The sequence below is a fragment of the Pteropus medius genome, unplaced genomic scaffold, assembly GCF_902729225.1.
Source record: "Pteropus medius unplaced genomic scaffold, Ma_sr-lr_union100, whole genome shotgun sequence".
Taxonomy (NCBI): domain Eukaryota; kingdom Metazoa; phylum Chordata; class Mammalia; order Chiroptera; family Pteropodidae; genus Pteropus; species Pteropus medius.
In genome coordinates this window covers 33548199-33567648 of record NW_024351730.1, presented here as the reverse complement: position 1 = coordinate 33567648, position 19450 = coordinate 33548199, and the positions used below count along the sequence as shown (strand labels likewise).

General features: G+C 34.9%; 1 long non-coding RNA gene and 1 pseudogene across 1 annotated transcript in view; both read left to right on the top strand.

The window, feature by feature from the left end:
- The window catches only part of LOC120588307 (uncharacterized), a 48848-nt gene extending 34653 nt beyond the window's left edge, over window positions 1-14195 (top strand). The window contains exons 3-4 of the long non-coding RNA XR_005649222.1: window positions 9891-9936; window positions 12298-14195. This is a non-coding gene — a long non-coding RNA (uncharacterized LOC120588307). The remainder of the gene's footprint in view (window positions 1-9890; window positions 9937-12297) is intronic.
- Window positions 14196-16540: 2345 nt separating this feature from the next.
- On the top strand, window positions 16541-16659 carry LOC120588572 (uncharacterized; annotated as a pseudogene).
- The last annotated feature ends 2791 nt before the right edge of the window (window positions 16660-19450 follow it).

Genomic DNA, 19450 nt, shown 5'->3' with positions numbered 1-19450 from the left:
AAATGGCTCCTCTCTTTTATGAATTTGACCTCAAAAGCAAGAGAAGTAAAAGCTAAAATAAATCAATGGGACTACATCAAACTAAAAAGCTTCTGCTCAGCAGAGGAAATCATCAACAAGGTAAAGAGACAACCATCTGAATGGGAAAATATATTTGCAAGCAATGCCTCCAATAAGGGTCTAATATCCAGAATATACAAAGAACTCATGCAACTCAATAACAACAAAAAACCCCCCAAATAATCCAATCAAGAAATGGGCAGAGGACCTGAACAGACACTTCACCCTAGAGGACATACAAATGGCCAACAAATAGTTGGAGAGATGCTCAACATTGCTAGCTTTTAGGGAAATGTAAATCAAAACCACAATGAGATATCATCTCACATCTGTTAGAATAGCTATAATCAACAGCACAAATGTTGGAGAGGATGTGGAGAAAAAGGAACTCTCATACACTGCTGATGGGACTGCAAATTGGTATGGACATTATGGAAAATGGTACGGAGGTTCCTCAAAAAACTAAGAATTGATCTACCATATGATCCAGCAATCCCTCTACTGGATATTTACCCCAAAGACTTGAGAACTCATATCCGAAAAGATATTTGCACACTGATGTTCATAGCAGCATTAGTCACAGTGGCCAGGACATGGAAGCAACTGAAATGTCCTACAACAGATGATTGGATAAAGAAAAGGCGGTACATATATACAATGGAATATTACTCAACCATAAGAAGAGATGAAATACCGCCATTTGCAACAACATGGGTGGACCTCGAGATAATCATGCTAAGCGAAATAAGCCAGACAGGAAAAGTTGAAAATCACATAATATAATATGACTTATATAAACCTAAAAGTAACAAACAGGACAATCAAACAGAGACTCATAGACATGGACTATAGACTAGTGGTTACCAAAGGGTAGTGGGTAGAGGAGGAGTGGGGAGGTAGATGGAGTAAAGGCGGTCAAATATGATGTGACAGAAAGAAATCCATGGGCAGTGAACACAGTGTAAATTTTATATATATAAAATTTTATATATATAAAATTTATTAGTTTCAGCTGTACGCTTACTGTTAAAGCGTACAGCTGAAACTAATTGGATTTAGTTAACCAATGTCACCATAGGAAAAAAATGGCTCCTCTTATGTCAACTTTTCAGTTATAGATGGAATCTCATTTTAATGGCGTTTTGTTGAATACCGAACAGTTTCATTAAAGTCTGTTGTTGTAAGAAATGTCAAAACCTGTAGAGAATTTTTATAAGAGTTTATATGAGCCAAACTGATGACATATGCAATGGAGCAAAACCTCAAATGCTCCAGAGAATAACAGTTTTGCAACTTCTTTTATACATTTGAAATTAAGTTGGGGATTGGAGAAATTGGAAGGGGATTGGAAGATTGGAGAAAGCAAGGCAGGGATTGGATTACAGGATAGGTAACAAGATTATGTGCTCTCTTGAGGTTTAATATTCACTTTGAAGGGGTTTACTTCGAGTATTTCAAAGGTATGTTAGCTTAGATGCACAAGAATAACGGATGGGGCTGGCTTAAAACCTTTCACTAAGAAGTGATATGCCTGGGGCATGACTGTACACCATGACCTGCCCAGTTAGGAATTTGGGGTCAGATCACCCTGTGAGGTTACTTTCCATAGAACTCCTTTTTTCGGTCCACAAGTTATATTTAAATGGAAACCTATCCTCCTAGAGTAAGCAATTTGGGTGGGAGTGAAAGAGAAAGGGAAACTAAGGAGAGGTTTATGTTACTAAACTATTGAAACAAAAAGTTATACAAATACAATCTCTTAAATTTGTTGAGGGACATTAATGGACATTTCCCCATTAGTAGCATGTTGGGGGCAGCTCATGGAATAGTGCAGTTGATAAGACCATTTGATCTAAACATGATAGTGTTGCACCAATATTTATGCTGTGACTTTGGCTTATAAGATTTTTTTTTTTTTTACAAATTTGCTGAGCTTTTTTCTTTCTCTCTCTCTCTCTCTCTTTTTTTTTTTAAATTAAGTTTATTGGGGTAACATTGGTTAAATTTTGCTGAACTTTAAATAGCTTTTTAAAACTCTGAAGTCCAGGCAAACCCATATACTTAAACCAAAATCTCTCACAGGAGATTCCAGTGGGCAGACAGGTTGAGAACCAGTGCTTCTCAACCTATTGTGTATGTACATCACCTGGGGATCTTGATGAAAATGCATTTCTGCTGCTGTAGATCTGGGGTGGGGCACAATTTTCTGCATTTCTAACCACCTCCCAGATGATGCCATACTACTCATCCCTGGACCTTGAGTAGCAAGGAAGGGATCAGACGAAAGTCTAGATCAAACTTTGGTCTTTATCACAATCACCTGGAGAATTTGGTAAAAATGCAAATGCCCAGACCCATTCCTGCTTCAAGGAACCTTATTAGCTTCCAGGTGATTCTGACGTACATCAAAATACAAGAGCCACGGGTCTGGACTGTGGATCCTCAGCTGTCTAATCACTCTGCCTGCCTGTTATACTTTTTTTGTTGCCTCTCTTGTTTCCTTTTCTGTACCTTCTGAAGTCTTAAAATACAAATACCAGAAGAAACTGAAAAATAAAAATGACGGGGTCTTAACAGTCTAACATTGGGTATATGAAATACATTAATTAAAAAAAAAAAAAGAACAGTTCGTGTGGCAGATATGTCATTCCAAACCACCCAGTCTAAGGCTCTCTGGATTAATATAAGGATGTTTGACATTGTATTTTCAGAATCTCACTTTGACTGATCTTAGGCAATAATCTTTATTTCCTTCAATTTTCATAGTCTTGTACCTCCTCACCTTGAACCTCATACTTATGTATAGTATTTCTTCATTTTTTAAGGATGTCACTGTTTACAACTATAAACACCTTAGCCTTAGTTAATTAAGACTATCAAAAGAGACTTTCTGTTCTATTTTGTCATGATATGCTATTTTCTACTATATTTTCGGGCCCATACTTGTGGTATATTAAGAAAATCTATACATTTTTTTCCCCATCAGACACATATGACATCTCCTGGCATAGTGGACTTTACAATATGTTGTGTTGATTTTTTGTTCTTTTAATATCAATAATAATAGCTAACATTTATTGTGTACTTACTGACTGATAGACACTTCTCTAAACACTTTACATGGATAAACTCATTTTGTCCTCCCAGCAACCTAGGAGATAGATGTCCCCTTTTTGACAGATGAGGAAACCAAGAACTTGGTCCAGGTGACAAACTACAATGTAGTAGGACTGGGATCGAAAGCCTGGCAGTCTTGATGCATAACTTCTGTGTCGCACTGATTTTAGTGTTGTCGTTTGCATGTACATGTCTCTTCATTAAATGCTTGTATATATCTATATTTCTTTTTAAAACATTTTAGTTTTTGGAGTAGTTTTAGGTTCACAGCAAAATTGCACAGAGTGTACAGAGACTTCTCACATACCCACTGCCCCTACACATGCATAGCCCTCCCCAATTATCAACATACCCCTCCAGAGGGGCCTACTTCTTAAAAATGATAAACATACATTGACAGATTATTTATCACCCAAAGTGCATAGTATGAATTAGAATTTACTCTCGGTATTGTACATTCTATGGATTTTGACAAATGTATAATGACATGTATTTACCATTAGTGTATCATACAGAATAATTTCACTGCATTAAACATCCTCTGTGCTTCGCCTGTTTATCCCTCCCTCTTTCTTACCTCATGGCAACCTCTGACCTTTTAGCTTTCTGCATAGTTTTGCCTTTTCTCGAATATCATATAGTTGGAATCATACAGTATTGTAGCCTTTCCATACGTGCTTCTTTCACTTGGTAACATGCATTTAAATTTTCTCCATGTCTTTTCATGGTTTGAGAGCTCGTTTATTTTTAGCACTGAATAATATCCCATTGTCTGGATGAACCACAGTTTGTTTATCCATTCACCTAATAGAATATCTTGGTGGCATCCAAGTTTTTGCATTATGAAAGAGCTGCTTTAAATATTCATATTCGGGTTTTTTACAAGAACTTGGATTTTTAACTGTTTGGGTAAATACCGAGGAACACTATTGCTGGATTTTGTGGGGAGAGTATGTTTAGTTTTTTAAGAAACTGCTAAACTGTCTCCCAAAGTGGCCATACCAATTTTCATTTCCACTAGCAATGAATGAGAGCATTTGATCTTATGAATGTTTTGGATTTTGGCCTTTCTAAAAGGTATGTAGTGGTTTCTTATTCTTGTTTTAATTTGCAATTCCATAGTGATGTATGATGTGGAGTATCTTTTCATATGATTATTTGCCATCGTATATCTTTTTTGATGAGATGTCTATTAAGATCTTTGGTCCATTTTTTAATTGGGTTGTTTATTTTCTTATTGTTGAGTTTTAAGTGTTCTTTGTACATTTTGGATACCAGTCCTTTATCACATAGCTGTTGCAAATATTTTCTCCCATTGTGTGGCTTGTCTTCTCATTCCCTTGACAGTGTCTTTTGCAGAACAGAATGTTTTAATTTTAATGAAGCCCAGCTTATCAGTGATTTCTTTCATGGGTCATGCTACTGATACTGTATCTAAAAAGTCATCACCATATCCAAGGTCACCTATATTTTCTGCTATGTTATCTTCTGGGTATGTTGCAGTTTTGCATTTTACACTTAGGTTTATGATCCATCTTAAGTTAATTTTTGTGAAGAGTGTAAGGTCTGTGTCTAGATTCATTTTTTTTTTTTTGTATTTGACTGTCCATTGTTAAGCACCATTGTTAAGACTATCTTTGCTCAGTTGTTTTGCCTTTGCTCCTTTGTCAAAGATCAGTTGACTTTATTTATGTGAATATATTTCTGGGCTCTCTATTCAGCTTCATGAATGATCTATTTGTCTATTCTCTCACCAATACCACACTGTCTTGATTACTGTAGCTTTGTAGTTAAGTCCAGAAGTCATATGTTGGCTATTCTGGATCTTTTGCTTCTCCATATAAACTTGAAAATCAATTTGTCAATATCTCCATCTAACTTGCTTGGATTTTGGTTGCCGTTGCATTGACTCTATAGATCAAGTTAGGAAGAACTGACATCTTGACAATATTGAGTCTTCCTATCTATGAACATGAACTATCTCTTAATTTTTTAGTTATTCTTAGATTTATTTTTCATCAGAGTTTTGTTGTTTTTCTCATTTAGACCTTGCTCACATTTTCTTAGATTTATACCTAAGTGTTTCTTATTGGAGGATACTAATATAAATGGCATTGTATTTTTCATTGCAAATTCTACTTGTTCATCGCTGGTACATAGGAAAGTGATTGGCCTTCATAGGTTAACCTTATATCCCACAACCTTGCGATATCATTAATTAGTTCCAGGAGTTTTTGTTGTTGTTGATGATGATGATGATTCTTTTGGATTTTCTACATAGACAATCATGTCATTTGCAAAGACAGTTTTATTTCTTCCTTCCAAATTGGTATGATTTTAATTTCCTTTTCTTGTCTTATTGTATTGATAGGACTTCCAGTATCATTTTGAAAAAGAGTGTTAAGAGAGGACATCCTTGCTTTTTTCCTAGTCTTTGCGAGAAAGCTTCTAGTTTCTCACTATTAAGTATGATGTTAACTGTAGGCTTTTTGTAGATGTTCTTTATCAAATTGAGGGAATTCTTCTCTATTCTAAATTTGCTAAGAGTGTTTTAAATCATTAATGAGTTTTGACATTTATCAGATGCTCTTTGTGCATTTATTGATAGGCTCATGTGATTTTTTTTTCTTTACCTTGGTTGATGTGATGAATCACATTAATTGATTGTCAAATGTTGAAACACTCTCATACCTGGGATAAATCCTGCTTGATTGTGGATTTTATACATTGTTGGTTTCAATTTACTAATATTTTGATAAAGATTTTTGCATCTATATTCATGAGTAATATTGATCTTTTCCTGTTTTGGTCTTTTCTTGTAATGTCTTTTTTTTTTTTTCCTTTTTCTTTTCTGATTTTGTCTGGTTTTGGTATTAGGGTAAAGCTGGCTTCATAAACTGAGTTAGGAAGTATTCCTTTGGCTTCTATCTTTTGAAAGAGATTGTAGGGAATTGGTATAAGTTCTTTCTAAGATATTTTGTGAATTCTCTAGTGAACCCATCTGAGTTTGGTGCTTTCTGTTTTGGAAAGTTATTAATTATTGACTTGATTTCTTTATAGACACAGGCATATTCAAATTGTCTATTTCTTTCTTTATGAATTTTGGCAAATTGTGCCTACAAGGTCCATTTTATCTAGATTATCAAAGTTGTGGCCATAGAATTGTTTATGGTATATTTTATTATCTATTTAATGTACATGAGTTCTGTAGTGATGTCCACTCTTCCCTTTCTGACATTAATCATTTGTGTCATCTCTCTTTATTTTTATTTCTTTATTAGCCTATCTAGAGGCTTATTGATTTTTTAAAAAAATCTTTTTATGGAACCAGTTTTTGGCAATTTTCTCTATTGATTTTTTTGTTTTTAATTTCATTATTTTTGCTCTGATTTTATTATTTCTTTTCTTCTGCTTACTTTATATTTAATTTTCTCTTCATTTTCTGGTTTCCTAAGGTTGAAGCTCAGATGACTAATTCGATATCTTTCTTTTTTTCTAATATATGCATTAATGCTATCAATTTTCCTCATAGTACTCTTTTGCAGCATCCCACAAATTTGGTAAGTTGTATTTCATTAGTTCTTTATGTTTTTTTTTTTCATTTCTCTTGAGATTTCTTCTTTGACCCATGTGTTATTTAAATATGTGTTATTTGAAAAATAAATTTTAAAGTGCGTGTTGTTTAATCTCCAAATATGTCGGGATTTTCCAGTTTTCTTTCTTTTATTGATTTCTAGTTTAAATCCATTGTGGTCTGAGATCATAGATTGTATGATTTCTATTCTTTTAAATTTGTTAAGATGTTTTTTTATGACCCAGAATGTAGTCTGTCTTGGTGAATGTTTCATGTGAGCTTGAGAAGAATGTGTAATCTACTGTCGTTGGAGGGAGTAGTTTATAGATATCAATTACATCTAGTTGATTTCTGGTGCTGTTGAGTTCTACTATATTCTTACTCATTATCTACCTGGAGGATGTGTCCATTTCTGTTAAAAGAAGGTTAAAGTCTCCAATATAATTGTTGATTCATCTATTTCTCCTTGCAGTTCTATTAGTTTGCCTTATGTATTTTGATGTTCTGTTGTTATATGCATACACATTAAAGATTGTTATGTCTTCTTTGCAAGTACACCTCTTTATTATTATGTAATGTCCCTCTTTATCCCTGATAATATCCCTTGCTTTGAAGTCTTCTCTGTCTGAAACTAATGTAGGCATTCCATTTTTCTCTTGATTAGTCTTTGTATGGCATAGCTTTCTTTATCTATTTATTTTTAATCTATCTGTGTCTTTATGTTTAAAGTGGGATTTTTTTTTAGACAACATGCAGTTAGGTCTTGTGTTTTGATTCACTTTGACTATTCTGTCTTTTAATTATTGTTTTTATACCACTGATGTTTAAAATGATTATTGATCTATTTGGACTAATATCTACCATATCTGTTATTGTTTTCTATTGATTTTCCTTGTTCTTTGTTCCTATTTTCACCTTCCACATTTTTTCTGCCATTGATAGTTTTTCATATCATTATCTCTTCCTTCTTAGCATATAAATTATATATATTTAAAAAAGAAGACACCTTTTTTTTAAAAAAATTTTTTTTAGTGGTTGCTCTCAAATTTCTGACCTGTATGAATTTCCTTCTCTCTAAAGAACTTCTTTAGATATTTCTTGCAAGGTAGATATACTGGCTACAAATTCCCTCAATGTTTGTTTGTCTGGGAAGTCTTTATTTTTTCTTTACTTCTGAAGGGTAATTTTGCAGAGTACAGGATCCTCGGTTAGTCTTTGTACTCTCTCTCAATACTTAAGTATTTCACTACTTTCTTCTTGCATGGTTTCTGAGGAGAAGTTGTATGTAATTTTTATATTTTCTCCTCTATAGATAAGATCCTTTTTTTCCTTTGGCTTCTTTCTTTATTTTTTTATTTTCTGCAATTTAAATATGATGTACTTAGGTGTAATTTATTTGATATTTATTCTGCCTGGTGTTCTTTGAACTTCTTGTGGTTTTATAGACTGAATGTTTGTGTCTCTCCCTTCCCCTGCCCGACCACCAAATTCTTATGTTGAAATCTTAACCCACACATGCTGATATTAACAGGTGGTATCCTTGGGAGGTAATTAGGTCATGAGGATAGAGCCTTTATGAATGAGATTAGTGCTCTTATAGAGAATGAAGAGCTTGCTTGTAGTCCTTGCCATGTGAGAGGTAAAACAGACAGCCATCTACAAACCAGGACACAGGCTCTCCTCACCAAAATCAAATTTGCCAGTACCTTGATCTTGTACTTTTCTACCTCCAGAACAGTGACAAATAAATGTCATTTTTTAAGTCGCCCAGTCTATAGGACTTTGTAGTAACAGCTTGAGTTAACTAAGACATATTTTGGATTCTGACCTTAATTTGGGGGAAATTCTCCGTCTTTATTGCTTCAGATATTGCTTTTGTACCTTTCTCTCTTCTTCTTTTGGAATTCTCATTATGTATATGCTATACCTATCTTGGATATTCTGTCCTTTTGTTCAGTTGTTGTTGTTGTTATTATTATTATTATTATTAATATTATTATTATTATTGATTATTGGTTTCAGTTTCTATTGACATATCTCAAGTTCAGAGATTCTTTCCTATGTTGTGTTCAGTCTACTAATAAGCCCATGGAAGACATGCTCCATTTCCGTTATAGAGTTTTATTCTCTAACATTTCTTTTTGCTTCCTAGAATTTCCATCTCTGTTTACATTACCCATCTGTTCTTTCATGTTGTCTACTTTTCTCATTAGAGCCCTTAGCATATTAATCATAGTTGTTTTAAAATCATGGTCTGATCATTGCAAAAGCCTTGCCATATCTGAGTCTGGTTATGGTGCTTGCTCTGTTTCTTCGAACTGTGTTTTTTGCCTTTTTTTGTATGCTTTGAAATTTTTTGTTGAAAGCCAGACATTATATACTGGGTCAAGGGGACTCTTGTATATTGGTCTTTAGTATGAGATGCTACAAAGTAGAGTGAGGGGTAGCATTCTGCATTCCTATGATTAGGTCTTAGTTCTTTAGTGAGCCTTTTCTCTTAGGCTGGAACTTCACAAGTGCTTCTCATCCCCTGCCTCCTCATCCCCATCTCCAACCTGCAACCAACCTTACATAAGACAGGATGGCTGGCTGGAGTTGTATGTTTTCTTTTTCCTTGGTCATTTGGGCTCTGATAAAACCCCAATAGATTAGGCTCCAGTAAAATAGCTTCTTTTGAGGACAGGCTTTGTTATGAACAGAGTACTCTGGTTTGTTTCAAAATGATTACTTTTCCCGGGAGAAGCCCAGGGAGATTTTTCTCTGATCTTTCCTGTGAGAACCTGGTAGAACTCCAAAAGATAAAACTCACAAAGTGAGGATACCTCTTGGTGTTTTCAGTTCACAGACTTGTCTACTCTGAGCCTCTAGCTAGTCATCAATAACATGTCCATTAAGTTGTGATTCTGTATTTGACTGAGTGTCTTTCCAATTTTAGGGGAAACGGTATCCTCAGGTTCCTGACAGATCAAAGAGAAGCTATTGATTTTCCCATTTGTTCATCTTTTTACTTCTTGTTAGGACAGTGATGACTTCGAAGGTATTTATGCGCCTGACTGCAAATTGAAGTTGGTTAGTTTTCAATGCCAATTTCTCTCAAATTGGCAAACACATTTTTCGTTTGTTTCTATGTTTGAATTAGTTCTCCAATGATGAGTTGCTGCTCAGGCAGAAGTAATTGGTACTTGGTAAGTACTACTGAGGTAAGATCAACCTAGTTAAGAGGCTGAGCCTCACCTATGTGGGCCCACAAACTGGGTCTTTTCAGTGTTCTTGTACTGATGGAGCTCATACTTGCTGATTCGTAATAATTAAATGCACAAAAATTTGAGATGTGAATCAGAATAATAATTAATTGATTTTCTTAAGTGACATTTCTTTCTATACTTGAGATACTCAGGTCTTCTAGGCAGTCACTTCCAGATATCAGAATAAAGAAAAATGGATACACTTCAGAGCTTTTTCATCTTAGTGTTGAGACATGCTTGTGTGAGCTATCTCTACCCATAACAGAGTAAAACCTCCTTAGGGACTGGAAATTTCAGATTGCCTTCATCCAATGTTAAAAGTGTAGTTAAATATTCTCAAACTTGAATACTTGTAACTAATTATAATAAAGACACCATTTATGGAATGATTCTTCCGTGCCAGAAACTATGCTAAACACTCAATCCTCACAAACTCTTTAGAAGTAAAATGATTACACTTTGGTAGGTTAGAAAAGTTAAATGGTTTAGTTGAGGTCACCCACCCAGTTAGTAAAACTCGGAGGCAAGATTCAAACACAGAGCTCTCTGAGCTGACCATACACCATATGGATTCTCAACAATTTTGGACTGTTTATTCAATTTTCATATAGACCAAACCCTATGTGTTAACACATTCTTTATTCTGATAAGTTGTTGTGCAACTAGTTGTAAATGATTCAGTGTTAGCTTTGGCCAATTAATAAAGGTGATTGTCAAGTTTTCCATGAAATTTTATAACCTAGAATTTTTAAACATATATAAAAAGTGTAGAGAATATTGTAATAAATACTTATGTATGTACCCTGAGTATTTTTATACATTAGTATCAGTCTATTGTCTACAAAAAGATTATTTTAAAATATAGATCATTCTGGTCACTCCTCAAAACCCCCAATTGCTTCCCACATCTAAATAAAAGCTCAAAATACCAATGAACCTCTAAGACCTAAACCATCTCTCTCTGTTAGCCTTCAGCCCATCTCCTACTATTATTGATCCTTTCCATTATTGATACTACAGACACCCAACCCTGCTATCCCTTGAAGATGCCACATACTTCCTGTCTCAGAGCCTTTGTGTCCACCACTCCCTCTATCCGTACCACTCTGATCTCAGTATAGTAATTAGGATTAATTTTAGTTGTAAGATGGTGGCATCAACAATATAAATGTTTATGTCTCATGTTCAAGAAATCTAGAGGTAGGCATTCCAGAGATAGTATAACAAGAACCCACATTCCTTCTGTCTTGTTGCTTTACTCTGAGTGGCTTCTATTCCCAGTCACCTCACAGTCCAAAACAGGGACAGGAACTCCAGTCATCATGTTTGGATTCCAGCCAATAGGAAAGAGGAAAGGGGAAAGGGCACTCTGAGTTTCTATGAAGTGTTGGGTAAAGGAGGAAATGGAAACATTTGATGTCTAAATACAATCCCATTTACTTTCATGGGAGCCTTCGAGGACAGTGACAAGGTGTTCTTTTAAACTGAACTTATTTCTAATCACCCAGCTAGTAAGAATATATTTGAGTTTAATCTTTTTGTACCACCTGTGGTCTAGGAGATTTCAGATTTCTTTTGTTTTAGCAACAGAAACCTTTTTAAAAATTAAAAATAAACATACGACTTCAATATAGAAAAATATTTATTATCATATATATGAAAAAATTTCTAGTGTTTATGTATTAGAAAGTTAGTCAATGAAAACAAAGTATATTTGATGAGCACAAAAATGTGAGAAGGGTTTGTTAGAGTTGAAGAAAGCTTCTGAAATAAATTTATTTCTGCATTTGTTTTAGTCCTACAATATTGAGAAAAAACTGATTCACAAAGTAGTAGGTGGAAATAGTTTCATGTTTTTTATTGTTTTTCTTCTAACAATTTTATGATTTTCTCTGATTAAACAGAGATGACCACAGAAGATTTATTCCGAGAAAACATATAAAAATAGTCCAAGTTAACACTTAGGCTTCCAATATGTTAAAGTTTGATAGATACTACATGAAAGGGCACAGTATGATTTTATACAATTTCTTAAGTTTTTTAAACAAACAAACAAATGCTTCTCTCTGTATTTAGAATAAACATATTGTTATTGTTTTTTAAAACTGCTTTATTGAAATTTAGATACTATAAATTTTAACTGTACAGTTCAATGAAATTAGTAAATGTATAGAGTCATATAACCATTACTAATCCAGTTTTAGAAACTTTCTATCATTTCATAAAGCTTCCTGCAAACCTATGCTTACTGGTGCCACTCGTACCCCTGTCTTCTCTCCTTTTTCTTTCTTTACCTTCCAGCTGAGAAGAGTAGATGGTTTCCTGGAAGCTGGTGTATTAGTGTCTGTCTAAAACATCCATGGTATGTGTTCTTTTGAAAAATGTCTTAATATAGCTAAACAACTTTTAGTGAAAGATAAAAATTATAAGTGATTTTGTCATTGAGAGGACTTTGAGCTGATTAATTTTATGAACTGCGTAATAATGTATAATTGATATTGAAAGGTGTTATATGTCAAGCTGGAATGTTTCTATGGTCTTACAGTATAGTTCTTCTGATGTACAAAGTTTTCACTGTATAATAATATCTTGTTGATTGGCAAGTTGCAGATGACATTCTCAATGTCCTTTGATGCCCACTAGAAGGGGGACTTAAAATTCCCAACAAGATTGTGAGTATACTTGTCAGTTACGATACTTGGAATATTATTAAGTGAGTTTGCACACAGAATCCCATGTGTAGTCAAAGAACAACTACTGTCTTTCACAAACTCTAGGGTTCTTTGTTTTTGAGAGAATACTTGCTGCTCCTGTAAAATTGCTGCAAAGCTGGCCTTTGTCTCTCAGTAGAAGAGGCAACACTAACACAGGATTTTCCCCGCCTACTTTTGGCAGATTGACTCTGTGGATTTAAAACTCCCTTTTTTTGCAGCTGGTAAGGTGACAATGCTCTTTTGAAAAAAACGCAGGTGAGACCTATCCTGTAGTTGACTAAGCAAGTATAAACCAAACAGGCCCTAGGGTAGAGTAGCAGACCTCATTGATCAAGTGTTTGGTGAAAACAGGCAGCAGTTATGTTGAAATGTACTAAGGTCTATTCCTATAGCAGGTTGGAAAGAAGTGATATAAAGGATGGGTTTAGGCAAAAGCCCTTTGAGACTATAGAGGCTTCTTCCTTGACTAGCAAATGAGGGATCCCTACCAGTTGTGCAGGAGGGCCAGGAGTGGAGATCACATAGTTCTCTATTCCCAACCTCATGTTGCAAGCCACTCTGACCTGACCACATTGTTCAAACAGGAGGAAGACCGAGAGGAAAGGCCCCTTGCTGAGATCTATGCTGATCTCGCCGAGAACCTAGGACTAAAGTTCACCTAATGCATTCAACTCTACCTCTGACTCAGGCATTTCTCTTTTCAAGAACAAACAGGCGTATGGCAGGGGTTGAGGCCCTACTTTCTATCGCTAGAACTGGAGGATTTTATGCTCTGGTCAAAGTGTGTTGTGGATTTGATTGCACTTAAAATTGTCAGACTTATTAGCTCTTAGTGACAGTGGGATACAAGTTGCTGTGGTTCTGAGAATTTCCCCTTGGCATAGTCGAAACTTACTTTGGATGTGGACACAAATCTCAATTGGACAATGGACTGATGCAAGTGTATGGGTAAACTCTTTGAGCCAATATATACAAGATGTTGTAACTGATTATTGCTAAATGCATTATATTAAAAGTTATGGTTAAAAAAAATTACTCATGCCTATTTGTAGTTATTCTCCTTTCCCACTCCAAGGACAACTAATCAATCTGCTTCCCGACTCTATAGTTTTGCCTTCTCTAGGCATTTCATTAAATAAAATCCTACAGTCTTTTTGTCTGGCTTCTTTTACTTAGTATGTTTTTGAGGTTCATCCAACTTGTTGCATGTATCATTCATATTCCTGAACAGTATTCTATTGTATGGATAAACCAGATTTTGTTTATCTACTCATCAGTTGATGGACATTCAGGTTGGTTTCAATTCTGGGTTATTATGAATAATGCTACCGTAAACATTTGCTTACAGGCCTTTGTGTGAATATATGTCATTATGGCTCTTGGACAGATTCTAAAGAGTGAATTTGCTGAATCATAGGGTAAATTTATTTATTTTTTTTAAGAAACTGCTAAACTGTTTTCCAAAGTAGTTGTACCATTTTACATTCCTACCATCAATGTACGAGTATTCCAGTTTCTCCACATCCTCTCACCAAAACTTGTTAGTGTCTTTTTTATTATAGCCATTTTGGTGGTGTGAAATAGTATCTTATTGTGATTTTATTTTGTATTTCCCTAACAGCTAATGATGATGAGCATAATTTCATGTGCTTATTGGTCATTCATATATCTCTGGTGAAATGTTTATTTAAATCCTTTGCCCTTTTTTTTTTTAAATGGAGTATTTATCTTCGTGGTATTGATTTTGTAAGTGTTCTTTATGTAGTCTAGATATAAGTTGTTCTTCTAGCCTATAAATTTTTAAAAAGGCATATACAATATTTATATTTTTTATTTTATTTACCAAATGGAGCCAAAACATATAAATATTTTTATTTATATATTGGGGAAAAAATTCATGCTATGAATACAAGTTGTTTATCAGATACATGATTTGCCAATATTTTCTCTCAGTCTGTTGCTTATCTTTTCATTTTCTTAATGGTTAGGATATTTTTTAACATACCATTTATATGAAAGGTTTGTAGATTCCTTGAAGCCTCTCCTTGGTACCGCAGGGTTATCAGACCACAGTTCGAAACCCACTGCCAATGAGCATTTCAGTGGCATCTAAACTCAGCAAACTGTGTAAGTCATCTTCAGCAGAATCATAAATCAGTGGAGTTGGAAGAGACTTTATAATTAACTAAATGCTCTTATGATTTTATAAATTAACTCCTGCCTGTTTGAACGCTTTACTTGCATGCCAGTATGTAAAGTTTGATGGAGCATTGGAGGCATAGCTTAGATTTGAGGACAAACAAAACATCAGAAGTCGTGAGTTCAGCCTAGGCAGGAGTACAAAGTGGGAAAATATTTATTTCCTGATAAGACTGAGAATTTATTTGCTGGCTTACGATAAATAAATTTAGGCATCAAAGCAAAGTGAGGAAGAACTCTGAACTCTGTAGAAACCAGATTTTAATAACAGAAATCTACCTCAATGACTTTTGTATTAAATAATAACAAAGAAAACAATACTCATTCTGTTAAGGAAATTTGTATTGTGTTCAGAATATAAGGGCCAACTTTGCACACTTATCTCAAACTACCCCATGCCTCCTTTGCACTTATGATATATGTACATTTCTTTTTGTATACCCCTTTAACCTTACCTCATTTGTTCATTTAACAATGACTTTATGAAGAATCTACCATACAGCTAAAAAAAAAAAAACAAATCTGGCCTTAAAAAGTAATTTATACTCTCATAAAGAAAATACAAAAGTAAGTAGTTATAAAATTATGGATTAAGTACTATAACTTATTTTATAAGTAGATATAAGTATAAAAATAATACCATGAAACCAAAGTTGTTTCTTTGAAAAGATCAAAAAATTGACAAACCTCTAGCTACATTGACTAAGGAAAAAGTAAAGACATTACTACTGATTTTATAGAAATAAAAAGTATTATAAGAAAATACTGTGAATGATTATCAATAAATTGGATAACTAGATATGATGGACAAATTTTTAGAAAGATACAATCTGCCAAAACCAACTCATAAAGAAATGTAAAATCTGAATAAACTTGAATAAATCTGAATCAGTAATCAAAAACCTCCCAAAAAAGAAAAGCAATGGACCAAACGAATTCATAGGTAGAGTCTACCAAATATTTAAAGAACTAACATCAATCTTTCTGAAGCTCTTCAAAAAAAGTGAAAAGAACACTTCATAACTCGTTCTGTGAGGTCAGAATGTCTTTCTTTGTCTTTTGTTATAGGCTTTGTTTTAAAATCTATTTTCTCTAGTATAAATATTGCTACCCCAGCTTTAAAAAATTTTTTTTTCCATTCACATGAAATATCTTTTTCCATCCCTTTACTTTTACTTTATGTGTGTCTTTCGATCTGTAGTAGGTCTCTCATAGACAGCATATGTATAGGTCTTGTCTTATCCATTTAACTACCCCATGTCTTTTGATTGGAGCATTTAGTCCATTTACATGTAAAATGGGTACATAGTTATTGTCATTTTATTATTCATATTTGCGTTCTTTTTTCCCTTTCTTCTTCTTAAAAAGTTATTATAACTAGTGTTCACCAGGTTAGTGCAGATTCAGATTTGTCCATGTAGTACTCAACACAGGAAATATGATGCCTGCTTGCCAGCTACACAAGAGGACTACTTAACACAGGGATTATGGCACTTGTCCCTCCAGCCCATGCCTGAAGCCACTCAACTCATTCTTTCCCTATGTCTCTGGCACCTCCCAAGTTACTGTCTCTCCACCGGAGCCAAAGGTGAGTGCCTGGATATGAGAGCATCTGTATGTGGGCCCTTTAAGTCTATGGCCATGCCACTCTGAACAACCCCAATCCCATCTGATCTCAGAAGCTAAGCAGAGTCGGGCCTGGTTAGGACTTGGATGGGAGACCACCTAGGAAGACGAGGTGCTGTGGGTGTAAAAAATGAAAAAAAAGAAAAAAAGAAAAAGGATTGTAAACTGACAAGGTCCTTGCAATCTGTGAGGTCAACCAAGGGTTGTCTCACCTAAAAAAAAAAAAAAAAAATTGGTATGTATGTGGGCCCTTTAAGAGGAATGCCTAGGTTTCCTACAGCCTTCTGTCTTACCTGAATGGACATAATCCCTGCTGATTTTCAAAGCCAGATGTTGTGAGAACTCCTCTTCTGGACCCTGGTCCTCTGGTGTGAGGCTGGGAACCCTCACTCTTCACTGGGGACCTCTGCAGCCAACATACCCCTCCCAATTCTCATATGGGTGTGAGACCAGCCCATTTTACATTTCCACCCCTCCTACCAGTCTCAATGTGGCTTATTCTTTATGTCTTTAGTTATAGGACTTCTGTTCAGTTAGTCTTCAGATGGTTCTCCAGGTTGATTGTTCTATAATTTAGTTGTAATTTTAACATGGTCATGGAAAGTGGCAAGCACAGTGTTTACCTACTCCCCCATCTCAACCAGAACTACTACATCTCATTTTAAACCATTCAAACAATGCAGAAAAAATGTGACTGAGTTATAAAAATAATAATTTACATATTGAGCTTCATTCTTGACAAGAAACTGATTTAACTTGAGTCCAGAATAAATATTTGGAAGTAGACACATGAGTTTTAAATAGTTACATTTTAATTGGTATCGATTGAATTTCTGATGCAAAAAATGAGAATGAGTTACATTTCTTTCCATTTCCTTTCACTCTCCCCTTAGATTTTATTATTTGCAATTTTTTTATATTTATATTTACATTATGTTCTATAAACAAAATGTTACTTTTAGAAATTAAAAAACCCCTCTGTTTGTTGAAATTAAGAATTCAAATGGATAGAAGGTTAAATGGAAGATTAATAAAGCTGTGTAGAGAATTCGTGACCTAGAAAATATATTGGAGAAAATTATCTAAGATACAGCCACAGAGAGAGAAAGATGTGGAAAATATGTAAGAAGGGTGAAGAGACACAGAGTAGAAGAAGACCTATCAGGTTCTATGTGTGTTTCTTGTTTCCTATGAGTAGAGCATCCCATAGGCAACATCTCTAGCCAGAGCTTACTAGCAATATTTTTTTAGGATTAACATGGTTTCTTTCATTATCAGTCTAACCATCTCCTGAGGTCAGGCAAGGCCAGGACAGTGGCTTAAATCTCACACACTTTGTTGAGTAAGAATCTGATTTGGGAAGCCCTGTTACTAAGTAGAGAGCAGTGGAGGCACCCAGCTTATCCAGCAGTGTTAAAGACCTTCCCAGATGTGACAGGTAAGACCTGGCACTTCACAGTCAGAGGTCCACTCCAGTGGCTCTCAGTACCCACTGTCCTCCTTTGGGGAGGCACAGAGGCCTCTAGAGTTATAAGAGAGGCAACATGGGCTGGAGGAGCTTCGTCACCCATGAGTTGTGTCTCTCCTTCAATAGCCCCATCCACACAACATAGCCACACATCCTGAGGCAGATTTGAGCAGCACTGTCTCCCACAAACCTCCACCTCTTTCGTAAGTGGGCAGCCCCATTCCTGCCCTGGGCTTCAATCAGTGAGCCTGGCTCCAGTCCCCTGCTTCGTGTAGTTTGAGTTCCCTTTATTCAGCCAAGCTTCTTGCCACTGTTACCTGCTTCTAGATCCAAGGCCCTCAACCCACAAGCTTTAGTAATTCTTACCATTCATAATCATCAGAATTATCAGAATTAAAATAATATTTTTAAACATAAGAAAGGGCATTGAAAACATGAGCAAGAAGAGGAGACTATCAAATGATTAGGCCAATTGGAAAAAGAACAAAACATTACTTTTCTTTCTTGGAGATATTTATTTTGGATTTGCAACTGCATAGACTTTTCTTGTTTTTCTTCCTTTATTTTTATCCATTGTGGCTGAGGGGGATTTGGAAGGGTGAGTGAATTTATTTTATCTCTTCTTTCCAATTTTTTTAGTGGTTTTTAAGGGAAATAATGAGGTCATTATTTCTTATATCAGCACTAATTAAAAAGAGCCAGATGTGAGCATAAATTTTTTACTAGCTGAATTCCCTTGGGTAAATTGTTTAATCTCACGATGCTTCAATTTCATCATCTGCAAGATAGAAATTTTAACAGAACCCACCTAAAGGTATTATTGTGAAGCTTGAGTGAAGTTTTAAAAACCCCACAAAATTAGAAGGCACTTTGAATACTACCTGGAAAGTAGTAAGTATTCAGTACGTATTAACTATTATTAGCATTTGGTAAAAATTAAGGTTATCTATGTTTTTTCAAATATACATTATTTAAAAAAAAATCTTTATTCAACCCTTTGACATAGGTATTATCACCATTAATGTGAGATAAGAAATTGAGGCACCCGAGAGTCAACTAGCAAAAATTGTCGAGGTGAGATGAAACTTGGGTACCTTTAGATTGGTTTATGGCTTTGTTACACACAGAATAATTAGTGTATGTTTCCTGGTCTAATATGGGTTCTGAGTGAAGCTATATAGCATTTGGCCTTGTTGACAACAGCTAGTATAATATTAAGCATGACAACCAGATCTGAAAAAATTCCAAGACATTGTGTAATGTATCATGAACTATTTAATGCTCATTACACTTTAACTTTAGGTGTTCCCAAGACTTATTTCTACAGGCAATATAATGTTTACAGTAGTTGGTAATGTTACGTAAAAGAGCTAAGTCTTTCAGGACACCCTCCTCTGTTTTTGCAACATAGCAGGTTGAGGTAAGGGTGGATAGGCCCCTGAATTAT